An 18,334-nucleotide genomic window follows, 5' to 3' on the forward strand; every position below is an offset into this window, starting at 1 on the left:
GCGCAAGCCTCAATATCGCTGATACCCAAATAAAACAAAGACCCGACGGAGTGCGGGTCCCACAGACCCATCTCGCTGCTCAATGTAGATGTGAAAATCCTGGCAAAAACACTTGCCCGGCAGCTGGAGAGCAGGGTACCGGAAGTGGTTGCAGAAGACCAGATGGGCTTTGTCAAGGGCAGACAGCTAACATCGAACATCAGGCACCTGCTGAACATGATAATGACCTCACCCGGGGAGAGAGAGCACCAGAAGTGATCATCTCCCTGGACACAGATTCGAATGGAAGTACCTCATAGAGGTACTGGAATGGTTTGGGTTCGGACCAGGCTTCACCTCCTGGGTGAAACTACTGTGCAGCACTCCCATTGCGAGCATATGGACTAACACCACAAGCTCTAAATACTTCCAGCTGCACAGTGGCACGAGGCAGGGATGCCCCCTATCCCTGCTGTTGTTCGCCCTGGCAAACGAGCCACTGGCGATGACCCTCAGAACGGCAAAAGATTGCAGAGGTATCCAGAGATGGGACAGAGAGCAGAGAGTCTCACTCTATGCGGATGATCTGCTCCTCTACATCTCGGACCCCAAGCCAGTATGGAAGGGATCGTGAAGCTCTTAAAGGAGTTTGTAACCTTGTCGGGCTACAACCCAACCTGAGCAAAAGTGAAGTCTTCTCGGTAAACCCGCAAGTGAGATAGACAGAGCTGGTGGGACCACTGGTCAAACGAGCCCAAAACAAATTCCGCTAGCTGGGGATCCAAATTGCCCACGACTGGACACGGATCCACAAATTGAAGCTGACAAGTCTGGTGAAAGAAGTAACAAGGGGCCTGCAGAGATGGAACACACTCCCACTCTCCCTGGCAGGGAGAGTGCGACAATCAAAATGAACGTACTGCCCAGGTTCCTCTTCCTGTTCAGATCCCTCCCGATCTACATCCCCAACGCCAGCCTGGTGGATAAACTAATCTTGGCATTTGTGTGTGAGTGGGGGGAAAGAACCTGAGGATCCAAAAACAGGTCCGACAAAGGAAAAGAAACAAGGGAGACCTGGCCCTCTCAAACCTACAGTTCTACCACTGGGCAGTTACCGCAGAAAGAGTGAGGGGACGGTGAAGGAACCGGGAGCAGCATGGGCGCAAATGAAGGAGAGTTCCTGCATAGGGACGTCCCTCCGAGCCCTGGTCACAACCGCACTCCAATTGCCTCTGACCAAACACTCAAAAGACACGCTCCGAACGTGGCATCAAATGAGACAACACTTCGGCCTAACCGAAATGTCCAATATGGCCTCCATCTATAACAACCACAGGTTCATGCCCGCAACAATGGACGCCATCTTCAAAAGATGGAGACAGGATGAGGGGACACTGATAGTTAGCGACACGTACACACATGACAGACTAGCGACCCTGGAGGAACTCACAGAGAGGTTCCAATTTCATAAAGGGAACAAGATGAGACATATACAGATCAAGAACTTCCTATGTAGGGAAAGGATGACGTACTTCTGGAAGTCAGGACACTCACTAGCTGAGGAACTGCAGGACCTGGGCGACCTAGGGGGCGGGAACTGTGGTGACCTCTATGGACGACTGTTGGAGGAGGTACACTCCCCTCGGGATGAGACAAGGGAAAAATGGGCGAAAGAATTAGGCTTGGATGTAGGGGGGACTCTGGATTGAAGCACTAAACAGGGTGAACGTCACCTCCCCATGTGCAGGGCTAAGCCTAATGCAGCCAATGGTGGTGCAGAGCGCACCGAACCTGAGCCCCAATGAACAGGTTCTTCCTGGGGGTAGAGGACAAATTCAAACGGTGCCAGGGAGGCCTGGCCAACCATACCAACATGTTCTGGACTGCCCCAGACTTGTCAGATTCTGGACAACCTTCCTTGAGGCAATGTCCAAGGTTGTGGGGGTGAGGGTGGAGCCAGGCCCAAAGTGGTAATCTCTGTGGTCTCAGAGCAGCCAGAACTCTTTATGGGAAGAGGAGTCGATGCCCTAATCACTCACCTGCTCGGCTGGCGATTGACAGCACCACCCAAAGCTACACACTGACTGTCCGACCTGTCGGAATTCCTCCAACAGGAGAAGATAAAATTTGCCATCCATGGGTCGGAAGAGGGCTTCCGCAAGACATTCACCAACTTGTTCCAAGACCTGTTTGTAGCCAGCAACCCGTAGAGCGGGGGGGGAAGCAGGAAAAAGCAGAGGGAGCAACAACATGCCGAGCAAGACAAGCCAGCGCCAATACTGGACAGTCTAACTAAGGCAGGGCGGCCAAATGGGGCCCACAGTCACAGAGGCGGGTGGGGCGGGGGTGGGGGGGGGGGGGGGGGGGTGGGGGTGGGGGGGGGGACATATAAAAATGTGTAATGATCCTTGTTTGTTTGTATCATTTTTGTTCTCTTCGTCTCATTCTTCTTTGGCTGATGTCTCACGTGTAAGTTTTAAATTTCTAACTTTACTTTGGTTGCTTTGACCAACACCATGCGCGGTGATAAAACTTGTAAATTTAAAGTACCAACTGGAATGTGTCAGAAAAATGTGAAAACATTAAAAACATTTTTTTTCAAATACCCATTTGAGTTTAAATCCTTTTCGGGATTCCTGTGACTATAATAAAGTGTATACTTTGCTTTCTCTTCAGTGGGGTAGCAACCCATGGCCCCACATCCACTTCATTCTTTCACTTGTCAAATGGTTCAGCCTCCAGAATGTCACAGGGTAACCGCACCCCAACAATTCAAACTTGCTTTCTGCTGTTTCCCAAAATGGTCACTAGGATTTTAGATTTACCTCATGGTTTCCATTCTCTGCCATATTATGTTAGAACTCAGCGAGCCAGGCAGTGAAGGATAGAACACCGCAACTTGTTTTTAAATACTTATCAACTTTTATCCACAGAAACACACCTTGCATTCCATGCACTCCAACCAATAACCCTGCTTTTCAGTTAACTCCTATTCATAAGCAAAGGTGAGCCCTTAATTAATGCCCACCCATTGAAATACAATGAACAACTATGGCAAAATGACCAAAAACCTAATCAAACAAGCAGATTTTTGTAAGTATCTTAAAGAAGGAAGAAACAGTGGTCGAGTGGCAGAGAAATTTAGGGAGGAATTTCCAGAACTTAAGACCTTGGCAGTTGAAGGCATGGTCACCAATGGGGGAGCAATTAAAATCAGAGATGTTCACAAAGCCAGAATTGGAGGATATCTCAAAGGGTTGTGGGGATGGAGGATAATACAGAGACCAAGAGGCCATGGAGGGCTTTGAAAACAAGGATGAGGATATGAACATTGTTTACTCCAGAACCAATGTAGGTTAACACGCACAGGAGTGATGGAGAAAGGGACTTGGTGCAAGTGAGGACATAGGCATCAGAGATTTGGATAACCAAAAGTTTTTGAGGCTGGAAGAGAGGAGCCTGACCAGGAATGTGTTGGAATGGTTGTCTAGAGGTAACAAAGACATGGGTGAGGGTTTCAGCAGCAAATGAACAGATGCAGGGGTGAAGTCAGGAGATGTTATGCAGAGGGAAATAAGAGGTCTTTGTCATAAAGCAGATATTGGGTGGCACAGTGGTTAGCACTGCTGCCTCACGGCGCCAGGAACTGGGGTTCATTTCCGACCCTGGGTGACTGTGTGGAGTTTGCACGTTCTCCCCGTGTCTGTGTGGGTTTCCCCAAGATGCTCCAGTTTCCTCCCGCCAGTCCAAAGATGTGCAGGTCAGGTGAATTGGCCTTGCTAATATTGCCCAAGGTTAGGTGTGGTTACAGGAATGGGGCGGGGGATTGGGCCTAGGTAGGGTGCTCTATCGGAGCAAGGGCTGGTGCAGACTCGATAGTCGAATGGCCTCCTTCTGCACTGTAGGGAATCTATGATTCTATGTGCAGTCGGAAGCTCATCTTGAAGTCAAATATGACGACACCAAGGTTGCGAACAGTCTGATTTAGTCTCAAAAGCCAGGGAGAGGGATGGAATTGGTAGCTAAAAGGTAGAGTTTGTCATGAGAATTGAAGATAATGACTTCAGTATTCCCAACATTTAATTGGAAGAAATTTCTGCTCATCTGGAGCTGAACATCAGACAAATAGTCCGATAATCTAAAGGCAGTGGAGGAATTGAGGCGGTGGTGAGGCTAGATGTGTTAAATTGCCGTTATTTTCTTTTTGAAGATGTTGAGGGCCAACGTTATGTTGAGGAACATAAGAGTTTCCTGGGGACACCAGAGGTAACATTGAGGGAGTGGGAACAGAAGCTATTGTTATGATTAAATAGTTAAGAATGGATGGCCAATGTAAAAGAGTAAGTTGGGGAGGTAGATCAGTTAGCGTAATGAACAATGGATAACGTTTAAGTGGGGTAAATTGGATACGATACCAAAACGGGTGCAGGGATCGTGATGCACAATGCCACACTCATGTTGACTGTCAAATGTCAAATTCATGCAGTCTGCTGTACATGCTTGGTCCGTGCAGTCACATTCCCTGCGTTGTTCATTGGCTGCATGCATCAGCAGGCTGCACAATATCATGAGGGTTTAGAACCAGCCTGAAACTCCATTATTGAAAAGTCATTAAGGCCATGGAAAGTATTCAGTATAGGGAGATTCACCAGTACAATACCAAGGATATGGGAAATTATACATTTGAGGAAGGGCTTACGATACTGCGACTGGTTCCTCTGGAATGGACAGAGCTACCTGGAGTTTTATAAAATTACCAACGGTTTTGATAGAGTGCATCGGCGATGTCATTCTCCTCTACTTGCAGAGTCAGCAATGAGTCACCGATCAATTTAACATTGTTGGTGAGAGACAGCAGAGAGGTGAGGAAGAATCATTTTGCACAGAGGGTTGTCAGAGCATGCTTTACCACAAGAACTGGTCAAGAGAGAAACAGTGACATGTTTTCAGAGGAAAGTGAATAAACTTTTGACGCAGGTGGAGATACAAGGCCCTGAGCAGGGCAGCATAAACATGAAGGGCCGAGTGGTCACCTTCTGTGCTGCAAATCCCCGTGGCTCTAGGGTAGGACAATAGGGGAGGAGGCCTTCCAAAAAAAATGTGAGATCCATCAAGGAATGTGGATTGCTCAGTGTAAATCGCAGAATGTAGCTCAACAATACCTCAGGCATACAGATCCCCCTGTCTGATTCTGTGACCAGCAGTGAAAACTGGAATTGACAGTCATATCTGGAAGGATATACCCTGTGACAGAGTATAATACTGCAGCACGGATTCAATAAAAGGGCAAACCACTCAATTCTAATCACGGTGTGATATTTAATGCCCTTCCCCATGATGGGTTTCAAGGCGGGAAGGAAATGTAATCGGTTGGGATGCTGGCAGGGGTGGAGAGGGATGGGGACCCCACCCCCTTCCCCCCTTTCCACTTCCCTCACCAAACATCCCCTCCTTCCAGCCTCCACCCTAATTAAGTCCATGGCAGAAAGTTCCATGGACCACCTTCCTGCTCTGCCACCATTTGAGGCCCTTAAGTGGGCAACTCATTCCCACTTTCCATTGCTGCAGGTATTAACCCAGTCTGGTTTTTTTTGCATTTGTTGCCCATCCCTAATACCTTTGAACTGAGTGGCTCGCTTGGCCATCTCAGAGCGGGGCAATTAAGAGTCAACCACATTGCTGTAGGTCTGGCGTCACATGTAGGCCGGACCAGGTAAGGATGGCAGATTTCCTTCCCTGAAGGACGTTAGTGAACCAGATGGGTTTTTACGACAATTTGCAATGGTTTCCTGATCATACAGAGAATATGACAAGAAAACCTGTTAGGGTTGTTTGTGTCTCCAAGCTGGGGGCCGGGAGGGGGGGAGGGGGGGGGGGGGGGAAGCATCCCTTGTTAAAAGGCATTCAATGTCTGATTGAGGCCCCTGTCATTGGGAAGTGGGGACCCAATGCTCTCTGCCCATGACCCCCACCCTGCAAAACCCTTCCTGCCATCACTGAGCCCTGGTCTGGGTCACTGCTCGGTCCTGGTCCTCTGGTAGTTATTCTAGGAGCAGCCATAGCTTCCTTGGCGGTACTGCTGAGCCAAAGAGCTGATGGCCTCTTATTGCCAGATGGGACACACTGCCCCCAGGGTCGTGATTGTGGGGAAGGCCCATCAATGGCCTGTTAGATACCTGATTGGCTCATAATTCAGCAGACCTTCTCCTAAGGAGGCAACTTGGGCCTCTCGCCAACTCTCCAATACGAAGTCTTACAACACCAGGTTAAAGTCCAACAGGTTTGTTTCGATGTCACTAGCTTTCGGAGCGCTGCTCCTTCCTCAGGTGAATGCAGAGGTCTGTTCCAGAAACACATATATAGACAAATTCAAAGATGCCAAACAATGCTAGGAATGCGAGCATTAGCAGGTGATTAAATCTTTACAGATCCAGAGATGGGGTAACACCAGGTTAAAGAGGTGTGAATTGTATCAAGCCAGGACAGTTGGTAGGATTTCGCAGGCCAGATGGTGGGGGATGCATGTAATGCGACATGAATCCCAGGTCCCGGTTGAGGCCGCACTCATGTGTGCGGAATTTGGCTATAAGCTTCTGCTCGGCGCTTCTGCGTTGTCGCGGGTCCTGAAGGCCGCCTTGGAGAACGCTTACCCGGAGATCAGAGGCTGAATGCCCTTGACTGCTGAAGTGTTCCCCGACTGGAAGGGAACATTTCTGCCTGGTGATTGTTGCGCTCTCCAGTGGTAAACAAGGCCCCTGTCATAGTAGAAGTTAGACAAACACATGAGGGAAAAAGGAATAGCAGATTATGCTGATAGGGTGGTTTGGAGGGATGAGAGGAGGTTTATATGGAGCGTGAGCACTGGCATGGACCAATTGAGCCAAGTGGCCTGTGACTGCAAATACTATGTTATTCTGTGGTATCTCACTGCAATTTGCCAATAAGAATTCACAAAAACAATAATTTACTGCCGTGGAATAGATTCTGGATGTAAACATAATCCCACACTCACTCCTGGCCTGTCTGAGAGGGCAAGGAACCCACTGGTGCTGTGTCTAGTTTCTCTCTGCTCCCTACAGTTCCCCGAATATGGCACTGATTGCAAAGCATAAACTTGACACACTTCGCATTTCCAACCTAGCCCAAGCTGCGTCTTTGGTCGTTAAACTCTGGTGTGTTTGATTTGGGCGTCTATGAATTCAGTTGAAGCTGATGTTATAATTCTTACTCTCCAAGTTTTAAATATTACAGTTCACCAGAGTTGGCCTCTGTGTCGGAAATTTTGCACTGCTTGTTTAATGAATGTATGCGTTAGATTTTATTACTGGTTAACCTTTTGTGGGGCAGAATCAAAATTCCTTCTCCTTGCCAACTTTCTCCCCTCCATTTCTCCCCTGCAGTTGCAGACTTCTTGCTTATATACAGCTCCACAAGGACCAAGCCACCTATAGGTTGACATTAATCAGGAGCTGATGAACTGAACCAATTTCTCTCCTCATTCAGTGTCCACATGACTAACAGGCCTGAATAGACAGCAGTCAGGAAAAGGATACTGGATGAATTTCCCTGTCCTATTCCATAAACATGGACGCCAATTGTTAATGTCTCTAACCAAGCCCCAGTTGAGATTAGCACAGGGCAGCATGATGGCACAGTGGTTAGTACTCCCGCCTCACAGTGCCAGTGACCTGGGTTCAATCCCAGGCCTTGAGTGACTGTCTGTGTGGAGTTTGCACTTTCGCCCCGTGTCCACATGGGTTTCCTCCGGGTGCTCCGGTTTCCTCCTACAGTCCAAAGAAGTGCAGGTTGTGATAAATTGCCCCTTGAGTGTTCAGAGATGTGCAGGTTAGGTGGGATTACAGGGATAGGGTGAGGGAGTGGGCCTAGATATGGGGCGAAATTCTCCGGAAACGGCGTGATGTCCGCCGACTGGCGCCCAAAACGGCACCAATCAGACAGGCATCGCGCCGCCCCAAAGGTGCGGAATGCTCCGCATCTTTGGGGGCCGAGCCCCAACATTAAGGGGCTAGGCCGACGGCGGAGGAATTTCCGCCCCGCCAGCGGACAGAAACGGCCTTTGTTGCCCCGCCAGCTGGCACGGAAATGACATCTCCGGGCGGCGCATGCGCAGGAGCGTCAGCGGCCGCTGACAGTTTCCCACGCATGCGCAGTGGAGGGAGTCTCTTCCACCTCCGCCGTGGTGGAGACCGTGGCGGAGGCGGAAGGGAAAGAGTGCCCCCACGGCACAGGCCCGCCCGCGGATCGGTGGGCCCCGATCGCGGACCAGGCCACTGTGGGGGCACCCCCCGGGGCCAGATCGCCCGGCGCCCCCCCCACCCCCAGAATCCCGGAGCCCACCTGCGCCGCCTTGTCCCGCCGGTAAGGGAGGTGATTTAAGTTACGCCGGCGGGACAGGCAATTTATCGGCGGGACTTCGGCCCATCAGGGCTGGTGAATCGAGCGGGGGGGCCCGCCAACCGGCGCGGCGCGATTCCCAAATTATCAAATTTCTGCCACATTCTGAAACAGAGAAGGAGGTTTGGCTCAATGATCATTTAAATGAATATAGCTGAGAGATATGAGAATTTGAGAGTGTTCCTCACATTCAGAAGGGCTGGCTGGAGGAATCATATCTAACGCTGTGAGGAGACATACCCAGACCTGACCTTACTTTCAATGAAATAAGGTGGAAGGAGAGTAGATTCAAGTCATCCAAATCCAGATATATAGGATTCTCCGACTCTGCGGCTATGTCCGCAGGATCCGTCTGGTCTTACGACCAAGGAGTCGCCGCCGCCCCCGCACCGCTGCTCTGTCCGATGGGGAGCTAGCAGCCACGCCATGTAAAGCCCCCGGCTTTTCCTGCCGACACGGATGCAGAACGGTCGAGTCCGTGGCTGCGCATGCGCACGGCAGCGGCCTGTGGCGGCTGCGCCATACAACATGGCGCCGGCCACGTGCAGATCCAGCCTGCCAAAAACTGCCCCCCCCCCGTAACACCCCTCACCAACCCCGGACCACCCCCCACCAGTCACCCCAGCCCCCGCCGAAGCCCCACCTGCCAGGTCACTGGCGCTGTGAGGGAAGTACATTGTCATCGCCAAGGCTTTCCAATTTTTGAGTTTTAGCTATTTGTAATTGTGGTGAGCCAATCGTAACAACCTGTGGAGAAGAAGCCATGTGTTTATCAAGATTCAGCAGTACTACACAATCCAACGTACAAGGAAGTACTGGAAATAAATCTGACTTTGCATTTCAAGAGGTCGAAATGAAAATTAGAATTGTTTACATTTCAAATACAGCACAGCACACTGCAGTGAAGTTTTATTGCTGAAACACAGTACAGGATCAACAATAACTGATCTGATACTCATTCTTGCAGTGAATTCATCAAGCAATTTTCATCTCTTCATCAGTAAATATTGGCTTTAATTACCACGACCAGAAGGACTAACATAGGTCAGGTTCACTGCGGACCTGGCACCAGCTGTAGGACATGTATGTTCCCAAGTATTAATCCTGAAGTGGGCCTGTTCAATTTAATTATTTTCTTGGTCCCTGGACCCCTTGTGGACCTCTTGGCGGTTCTGATGGATGCCTTTGGCAGACAATTTTGGCCATCCTGATTAACCTCCTGCCAAACTTTCGGAAGGGGTTTGGCAGCCCTGGTGAGACTCTTGCCAGCCTTTAGTTCCAACTGCTTATTGACCTTCTGACAGACCTGTTAGACACCTTTGTGGCCCCTCCCCACACCCCACCATGGGCTCTTAGGCCATGGTTGCTGACTTCCTGACAGCTCCACAATACTGACGGCGACCGCTCCTGTTTCTACATTAAACACTCATCGTTCATCGATAGGACATCCATGTTTCATAGAATTTACAGTGCAGAAGGAGGCCATTCGGCCCATTGAGTCTGCACCGGCTTTGGAAAGAGCACCCTACCCAAGGTCAACACCTCCACCCTATCCCCATAACCCAGTAACCCCACCCAACACTAAAGCCAATTGTGGACACTGCAGTCACTTTTGGACACTAAGGGCAATTTATCACGGCCAATCCACCTAACCTGCACATCTTTGGACTGTGGGAGGAAACCGGAGCACCCGGAGGAAACCCACGCACACACGGGGAGGATGTGCAGACTCCGCACATACAGTGACCCAAGCCGGAATCGAACCTGGGACCCTGGAGCTGTGAAGCAATTGTGCTATCCACAATGCTACCATGCTGCCCAAATGTTAAATGTTGGGAACACGATCAAAGCCTTCAAGCTATATTCAAGCTGGTAGAACTATATAAAAAAAGCTTTAATGTACATGTGCTGAGTAGGGGGTTGCCGGATATTTTGAAACGCATTCCCCCCCCCCCCCCCCCCCAAAACACTGGAACCTCAATAAATTGATTCAGATTTTCTGCCGAACCCAACACCCAAATGTTCATTTTAACCTAATCCCCCAGTCGGGTGGGAAATGTGCACGATTGGGTCAGTTTTACTCTCTATTGCCTGTTTCCTAACCTGTTGAACTAGAAACTAACAATAATGGACTGAAAAAGATCTTCAAGTCCATTCAGCCTGTCCTTTGTGCATCACAATATTTACACTCTACACCCCATCTGAGTGATCTCTGACGAGAGAACAGAAACCAAATAATCCAGGCCAATTGGGGGACAAATCCTATCCAATTGCCATTTAGAAAATGCTCAAAACTATCTTCCTGAGGTCCAAAGTGAATCTCACATTTCCCAACATTGAACACTATTGCCACAGATTAATTTACTCATGAAATCTATCAATGTTCCTTTGCAACTCTCCATCCGGATCTACACTGTTCACCATATCACCTAACTTCGGGTCATCTGCAAACCTTGGTATATGACTCTTTATTCCTTCAACAAGGTCATTCGTAGATAGTGAAAAGTTGAGGTCACAATATCTCTGGAGGCTTAACCTCTCACTCCCTGGGCGAAATTCTCCGTAATCGGCGCGATGTCTGCCGAAAGAGTGGATGACGGGAATGCATTGTGGGTCCGATTCTCCCCAAAAATGTCGAAGTTAATTTGTGGCGGTTTTTCCGGCGAGTTCCCCACCGCTATTCAATGACACTTGGTCACTTTTTGGACCCTAGGGAGTTTCCCACCGTTTTCGGCCACACTTAGGGCTGGATACACCATTTTGTCGCCATGCCCGCGTGAAAACGGTGGTCTTTTACGCCAGGAAAACTAGCGCAAAACGGCCACTGATTCCGCGTTTTGCTGGGGGCTAGCAGGGAGGCAGCGTGGAGCTCGCAGCTCTAGCTGCCAATACGGCCCTGAGTGATGTGTTAAGTGAGTTGGTTCAACGTTGACTGCAACTGGATGCAGTGAAACTAGAAACAGCCATCCGACACAGGAGCTGGTCCAACACTGTTTTATTGAACTTGCTGATTGCTGTACATAATCTGCTGTGGGTTGAACACTCTATTAATCTAACTGATAACCTCCTACTGGCTTGACCAGACTAGCTCTCCACCACATGGAGATGGTGCTCACTGGCCTGTGCACTCTAACTATCTCAGTAGCTGTGTCCTGTGAGAGAGAGAGAGTCTTAATGCCCTGTGTGCTTTATAGTGGTGGGGCCTGGCTGGTGATTGGTTGTTCTGCGTCGTGTGTGTTCATTGGTTATCCTGTGTGTCAATCACTGCCTGTCTGCATCTCATTATGTACATGAGTGGATATTATGACACTGAGCACTTCCGGTTCCATGGCCGCGCATGTGCACAATGACGGCCTGCAGCGGCCGCGTCGTGCTCCATGGCAGACTCAGACCGCGGACCCGACACCGAAAAAGTAGTGCCCCCTTCGGTCGCTCGTGCGCCCCGGACTGCCCGCCCACAGTGCCCCAACCCCCGAATGAAAACCTCCCTGCCCGCGGATCGGCCCTCCCCCGACTGTGGTGGCCCCGGACTGAGTCCGCAGCCGCCACGCGAGCTTCCCGGGCGGTTTGAGCACACGTAAACCATGCCGTCGGGAACTTGGCCGGTCGGGGACAGAGCATCGCGGGACGGGCCTCAGGCAATGGCCTGAAGCCGGGGATAATCGGCGCGATTATACAAAATCAGAGAATACAAAAACCGGCGCCTCTCCTGATATAGGTGTCAAAACGGATTCTCCGCCCCATCGCTGAACGTGATTTCGGCGTTGGGGAGTGGAGAATCCAGCCCTAAGAATTTTTATTAACACTGGGAGCTGAACTCAGAAATCGGGCCTCCATTTTGAAAGGGTGCACCGAAGCTGCATCCCCCACAATGGGCAATGTCACCCACCACACACATGGACACTACCCCACCCCCCTCAAGTGAGGATATGAGGATATACTGCTATGGGGGCTCTGGGGGTCCCCACTCTTCAGTCCCTCCCAAGCCCCCTTACAGCACCCCCTCCCTTCCAGGACCCCCATCTAACAACCTCCCCAACCTCCTGGAAGTCCCTATTTACCTGCCCTGTACTCCCCCACTCTTCAAAGTCCCCTCCACCCTCATTTTATGGGCATGCAACCCCCCCACTCTGGCCCTTGGCAGTGCGACCCTGGCACCCTGGCACCCATGCAGTGATCCTACTGGCTTGGCAGTGCCATCAGGACACTAACCATGGCCCACACATCTGTAACCCTACACTCCACTCCCCACACCACTGCACCCACCCCGCCCCCCGCCACCCCCGGAAGGCAGCAGAACCCACACCCTGCAACAACTGCGGGAACCCATACCAGCTGCCATGGTCGGGTGACCTGGCCACTGAGGCCATCACCTACCGACCCCCTGGGCTGCATGCATCAAATTGTCTAACACTGTTGTTTAATATATCCGCCCACACCGAGGAGAAGGCCACACACAATCAGCAGGAGCGGGAGAAGACAGGAGGGGGACCGTTGGGCCTGCGGCCCCTCACCATGGCAGAGCTGAGGGCCCTAGACGTGGTTGGCTGCCCAGAGGAAAGGGAGGTCGCGGGTGAGAAAGTGAGGCCTCGCTTAGTTGCAGTACCCTGTGGCACGTGTGTCAACCCCCCCCCTCCCCGTGAGCCAGGCAGTGACGCTGAGAGCAGCTTGGGCTCCAGTCCTCCACCTGAGACTCAGGAAACCCCGGAGCTCGGGTCGGAGGATGACAGTGATTTCCCGTCACAGCTGTCTCCAACACCCTCCACCATCCCAGAGACACTCACCTCGGTTGGGCTCTTGAGTGAAAAGGCTCCTGGGACATTCTCTGGTGCACGCCACACAGTTGACCCGATACAGCAGGTGGCGGTAGGAACTCCCGAGGGGGCAGACGGTCAGAGGGCAAGCCAACCCGAGGAACTAGCTGCCGTCCAGCCGGGTCTCGGGCTTCTGGAACAGACAGTCCCATTGATTGAGGAGATGCAGTCACAGAGCCAGGGACTACATGAGGGGTTGTCGGGAAACAACCAGCACCTGCAGGCGCAGTTGGAGGAATCCAACCGTATGCAGGAGCAGGAGGTGGTGCCGACCATGCGTAACACCCAGGCCAACACCGCACGGGTGGCATCCGCGGTGGAAGCATTTGATGGGAAGGTCTCGACCATTGGTCAAGGTGTTCAAGACCGGGGGCAATCTGTGCAGGCTCTGGCCGAGGCCCAGGACAGGGCTGTCCTATCACAGGGAGCCACGTACCAGAGCCACTGGGATATTGCAATGACGCTCCAGAGCGTGGCCCAGTCACAGCGAGCCATGGCTGAGAGTGTCCCGATTCTCCGCCCAATCACCTTTCCTGATTTCAGTGTCGGTCGATGAAGAATCCCACCCGTTGTGAGCACTTGTAGCTAACAAACTGTGAAGTGACAAACACCCCTCTGTGATAATGATAGGTTTCACTGGATCTATCCACAAGAGTACCTGTGGTGATTGTCCCTTTAAGAGCAACCTTACCTAGCCAGAGCTGCATGTCTAAACAACCAATCAATATCTAAAGCGGGGTATCTATCCATGGGAGAGTTTTTTCCTGGCTGTTAAGTGTACTATGGACTAGCTGCAAGCATGCAGCTCATGGAACAACCTGGAAATAAAGTTATTTTGTTCTGCTGAAGAAGCCTCTGGGAATACATCATTACAGTACCCTACTTTTCCAAAGTTTAGGCTTTCTCCTGATACCTTTAAAGTGCATACGTCATGTTTTGGACATCTCACCAGCCAAAACTGGATCTGACAGAAAGCAGCTGCACTCAGACATGTGCAGCTGGTGAAATCCTCAGGGCAATGCCTTGACCAATCAGAATCAGGCTGCCTGCTTTAAATTTTCAAACGATGCTTAGCAGTTAGCTGTCAATCATCATTAACTGGCCCATCCCCCATGGCAACGCCTCAACCAGTCCACTTCCCACCCAATCAGCACTCTCTGCCCATATAAATATAAGGTTGTTGTTTTCCCCTGACATTGGTATTCTTACAATTGGCCCGATGAGTGCAAAAAGAAAACCTTTGACAATATGGGGGCAGTTTTGTGCCCACGTCCACCGTCACCGTGAACAGCGACGCAGGCACAAAGTCTCGCGAGAATCCGGAAATGAGATCTCATTTCCTGATTTTCCACACCCTTTGCCGGTGACGTAACAAGGTGAACGCCCACAAAAGGTGAGAACCTTGTTTTAATACATTGTAATGTATTTACATATAACTAGCAAGTCCCCTGCCTCCCCCGGCCACATGATCCCCCCCCCCCCCCATTGAATATTGAAACCTCACAGGCGTGACGTCATGTCGCCAAGCTTTACAACAGCTTGGCAAAGCGAGATTCAGTCAAGGGCATCCCCTGGGGAAGGACATGCCTTGGCACTTTCTCTGACACAGGTTGGAACAGCATACACATTCACCAGTACAACCGGCGTCCCCTCTAATACCTCACTCACAATCACATATCTCCCACCCGGGTCCCTCACTTCCTTCGCGCTCACAGACCCTGTTTTCTTACCCAACCACCCCTTCCTTAGCCTAACCTGGTCCTTCACGCGGAGAGTGTCTCCTGCAGAAAGACCACCTCCACTTATTTTCCTGCTCATCCACCTTTGCTCTCAGACTCTTGCAAAGATCTCCAAAGAGCCCCACCTTTCCTTCAATGTCACCACTTGATCACTATGGTCTGACATCACCCTCTCCGTCTCCCGGATCTGCGACCCCTGTGCCTCCAGACATTTCTCCACCCTCTCCATCGAGCACGTCAGGGGTGCCGCAGCCCCTTCGATGGCCTTCAATCGATCCTCCTGTATCTCCTTCCTCTGCTGGTGGAACTCTTCCCTGATGAAGGCCATCAACTGTTCCATCTGGGGCCTTCCCCCTCTGCCATCCTTCCACTGGCTGCTGCGCCACAGGTCCCTTCCAACTCCTTGGCCAGGTGTCTCACCGTCTTCTGCCAGGTTTGGTAACCAGCAGACATACCACTCCCAGGGGGAACCTCTCCTCCAACCTCCAGTCGCACTTTTCCATTTAAGTTTTGGGTAAAAAGAGATCTTTACTACGCCTCCAACCAGGAGCTGCCCTGTGTGCGGCCACTCACGCCATGGCCGCCAACCGGAAGTCGGGTATTCTATGGTTCTAATGTATTTTCTCAGCAATACTTACATTAATTCTTTGGACTTCCAACTCAGAAATGCAATTTCTAAAATTATGGGTAGCTCCAAATAGAGGGGAGTGGGGTGGGAGGTTGGATTCTAAGGATGGTGGTGTTATCTTTATCAGAACGAAAGCATGTGACAAAATACAGGAAGACATTAATAAGCTTAAAGATTGGTGTGTAATTAGCAAATAAATTTTAACTGTGAGCTGGTGCCTTTGGCCAGAAACGGAAAGAGGCCAAAGAAGCTGTAAATGCAATGGTCCAGCGGAGGAGCTGGTGTGGGGCGGGGGGGGGGGATTCTAAGGCTGGCTAAATATATGTTACAGTGCATCATGACTATCCGCAGGGCCATATATCTCCCCTTTATTGCTTGAAGGGAGAGGATAAGAATCTTCTTACGAGTTTTCCCTTCCCATAGGATCACTGATAAAAGTCGGGTAATATATCAATGATATAGGTGGGATTTTAGATTGCGTGGGACAGGTGTTTGGCTAGACCAAACAAAATCACATCAAAAGGTTTATTTTTTTCAAATAGGAATGTCCTGATAATGTTCATTCAGAAACTTCCAGTTATCTGACAATTCAAATACACCAAATTTGTTGTTTGATTCTCTTCCCACACCTCGTGGTGCACTAAGGCAAGCTTTTGTCTGTTCCCATAGCTAGTTGATTCCTAGATCAGGGGCAAAATTCTCCGGAACCGGCGCGATGTCCGCCGACTGGCGCCCAAAACGGCGCAAATCAGACGGGCATCGCGCCGCCCCAAAGGTGCGGAATGCTCCGCATCTTTGGGGGCCGAGCCCCAACATTGAGGGGCTAGGTCGGCGCCGGACGAATTTCCGCCCCGCCAGCTGGCGGAAAAGGCCTTTGGTGCCCCACCAGTGGCGCGGAAATGACATCTCCGGGCGGCGCATGCGCGGGAGCGTCAGCAGCCGCTGACGGCATTCCCGCGCAAGCGCAGTGGAGGGAGTCTCTTCTGCCTCCGCCATGGTGAAGACCGTGGCGGAGGCGGAAGGGAAACAGTGCCCCCGCGGCACAGGCCCGCCCGCGGATCGGTGGGCCCTGATCGCAGGCCAGGCCACCGTGGGGGCACCCCCCGGGGCCAGATCGCCCCGCGCCCCCCCCAGGACCCCGGAGCCCGCCCGCGCCGCCTTGTCCCGCCGGTAAGGTAGGTGGTTCAATTTACGCTGGCGGGACAGGCATTTTAGCGGCGGGACTTCGGCCCATCCGGGCCGGAGAATCGAGCGGGGGGGCCCGCCAACCGGCCCGGCGCGATTCCCGCCCCCGCCGAATCTCGGGTGCCGGAGACTTCGGCAACCGGCGGGGGCGGGATTCACGCCAGCCCCCGGCCAGGTCGGAGAATTTCGCCCCAAGTCACTAGTCTGTCACCAGAGGCTTATAGCTTGAGGGGAGCCACTCCACATCAAGCATGGCTGACAATGAGTCTCTCCCACTCTTACTGCCAGCCATTAGTGTGTGTCAGAAGGGTTTTGCAGGTTGATACTCAACCTGTTTGACCACATTATGGGAGCATGTTCTTTGGCCGTCAAGTCCTGGGGTTTGACTCAAACCCAGAGCTTCTGGCTCAGAGGCAGGGGCGTTCTCCCCGTGTCTGCGTGGGTTTCCTCCGGGTGCTCCGGTTTCCTACACAAGTCCCAAAAGACGTGCTGTTAACTGAATTGGACATTCTGAATTCTCCCTCTGTGTACCCGAACAGGAGCCGGAATGTGGCGACTAGGGCCTTTTCACAATAACTTAATTGCAGTGTCAATGTAAACCCACTTGTGACACTAATAATGATTATTATTATTAGAAGCTTATTGAACAAATTCAAAGCATTATAGTAAGAATGAGATTGGTAGATTTTCAGTGGGCATGGGCATCAAAGTCTATGGAGAAAAGATGGCTTAGAACAGATCAACCATGATCTAATTGAACAGCGGAACAGATTTGAAAGGGCTGAATTGCCTGCTGGGATTCCTATTGTCTTTTGTGTGGCTCATCTATCGATAACTGAGCCATTATTGACTGCAATATCCTGCAGGTGTTTAACTAAAAATTCAAGCACATCTATTATCACTGGTTGAATTGTGGGACTGACTTTACCTGGAAGAACATTCATTATTTCCATGCTTGATTGGGTAATCTGCGGCATCTTTTTTTGAACAAAGCAATGGTACGATTTTAAAAATCATAACAATTGTCGGGGTGGTTGTGGTGGCATGACTATCATGACTGAACAGCCTGAACATCCTCCATCTACACCTACACCTTACAATGTAGGGTGTCCCTCTCTCCCCTGAATAGGGTTAGTACTGATGGGTCTTCCAGTCTCTTTTTTTGTTGTATTCAACTCACTTCACTTTGTCACTGACTGGCAACGGAACAATCTTCATCGTACCAGTTTCCTGCCAGTTCCACATGCCAGACCACACGGTGACTGACATCTGCATTAATGGTTTGACAAAATTCACAGAGAAGTAATTCATGCATGATTAGCAGTCAACAGAAAAACAATCTCTATGGGGCCAGCTCACAGTGTGATATGGCAATGTTTTCTGCTTCTGACTCAGAATGTCTGCTAGACACAAACCCCAGGGCCTTGCTAAATTCAAGTTGCAAGTTTGAGCAAAACATTGTTGCGAACTAAGCTTTGGCTAAAGTGGGTTCAAAAATCTAAATGTTGTTTGTGTCAACTGAACATATGTTCTGTACAAAATATAGATGGGTCTATGTTTGTGACATATATCAT

Source organism: Scyliorhinus torazame, chromosome 2, assembly GCF_047496885.1.
Source record: "Scyliorhinus torazame isolate Kashiwa2021f chromosome 2, sScyTor2.1, whole genome shotgun sequence".
Classification (NCBI taxonomy): Eukaryota; Metazoa; Chordata; class Chondrichthyes; order Carcharhiniformes; family Scyliorhinidae; genus Scyliorhinus; species Scyliorhinus torazame.